The sequence below is a fragment of the Dipodomys merriami genome, unplaced genomic scaffold (genome assembly GCF_024711535.1).
Source record: "Dipodomys merriami isolate MVZ:Mamm:240054 unplaced genomic scaffold, mDipMer1.0.p SCAF_156, whole genome shotgun sequence".
Lineage (NCBI taxonomy): Eukaryota > Metazoa > Chordata > Mammalia > Rodentia > Heteromyidae > Dipodomys > Dipodomys merriami.
In genome coordinates, this window is record NW_027202893.1 from 1,679,616 (window position 1) to 1,681,388 (window position 1,773).

Genomic DNA, 1,773 nt, shown 5'->3' on the forward strand with positions numbered 1-1,773 from the left:
CATGCTCATTGTCTTCATGAGAACCCAGACATCCAAACTACCTAAGCAATGTGGGATCAGCATGTAGGGTGGAGGGGGATCATCTAGGCCTGGGAGGAGTGTGGGGGAGAAGGGCAGTGAGTCCAGGCTACCTGAGGTAGCCGGCACCAAGCACAGGATCCAGGCCAGCCCCAGCCCTGCAGGTTGCTCGTTGACCACGAGGGGTCACTGCTTCTCCCAATTCAAGGTATGGAGTTGGAAGCTTGGGGAAGCTTCCAGTTGGGGAAGTGGCCGGTGGTGGGTTTCTGGGGGGTTTTCTGTCAAGTGTTTGAATCTAGTAGTACTTTCCAATTCCAGACTGAGTTGCTAGCAGCTGGCTTTTTGAGGAGTCCCTTTTCCTATTCTCCTTCTTTGGCTCTGAGCTTCAGCCTCTCCTCTGTTTTGTGCTATTACCCATTTCCCTGTTAACCTTTTCCTGGGGGGGGGGGGAGGGGAAGTCACTTCTCCTCCTCCCCCCTACCCCCCTTGCTTCAAGGAAAAGGCTTGGGGAAGGAGGAGCCAGGCCTGGCTGTACGGGACTTGGGACCGGGTAAGGGCGGGGCCAACACAGTACTGGATGTTCTGCCAAAGATACATTCTTCTGGGATGTCTCACCCCTAGTCTCCTCCTTCCTCTCCCTCCCCCATCGCTTCTTCACTTAAGGTAAATAACTTGCTAGAGAGGCGGTTTAAGAGGGAACAGCTTCTCCCTGACCCCTACAGCTCTGAGGGCTGAGTCTCTCAGTTCAGGATGGACAACAGGGCAACAGAAGCAGACACCCCACCCCCACCCCAACACACAGAAGACAGCCGCGCCCCGTGGCTCCCTCTCCTCTAGGCTAGATGGGCTGGGCCATTAATAATGACCAGCAGAAACAGTTTAGCTCGCGTACTATTTTCTGAGCATACTTGGACCTTGTGAAGGACTCAGGGTCTCTCTGGCTGGAAGTGGCTGAGAATGGACAGACTTCTGGGAGGCGGTAAAAGGAAACACGGGGAGAAGAAAATGAAACTGATGGGGGACGAAGGAGCTATCAGAGAAGTTCCCCTCTCTAATGACCTGGTAAAGAGAGTGGTGGGGAAATGAGAGAAATGGGGCCTGAGCCAGGAAGTAGAAACAGGAGGCTGAAGGCAGGCCTAGGTAGGAGGAGGAGGGGCTGTGGGCCGAGGCCCTCCCAGTGATTCCTGGAAGCTGGGCTGGGCTGGGCTGGGCTGGGCGGAGGCCCCACTCAGCTGACTTTCCTGGCCCTTCCCCTTCTTCTTCTGGCCTCTTAGTGCTCAAGGCTGTTGCTGGGCAGGTTTGGAGTTTGCCTGAGCCTGCGAGCCAATCACAGGTGAAGAATGCAGCCATATGGGGGGTGGGGGTCTCCAGCCTCCCATCTCTGAGCACCCCTGAGCTCCCTCTCGGCCTCCAACTTCTAACTGCTCATGTGGGCTGTCAGCTGGTGGGAAGGGGGTGAGGGGGCACCCTCTCTTTCCTCTTTTTGAAACCCTCATTTCATTGCCTTTCATAATTCAGTCTTCTGGTTACTGAGGTCCCTACAGTGTTCTTGTAAAGTATTCAGGAAGGCTGGGAAAGTGGCTTATGGTTGCCTGGCATGCATGAAGCCTTGGGTTATTGCTCAGCACCACATAAACAGAAAAGGCCGGAAGTGGCACTGTGGCTTAAGTAGTAGAGTGCTAGCCTTGTGCAAAAGAAGCTCTGAGTTCAAGCCCCAGAACTGGCACAAAAAAAAAAAAAAGAAGAAAAAGAAAA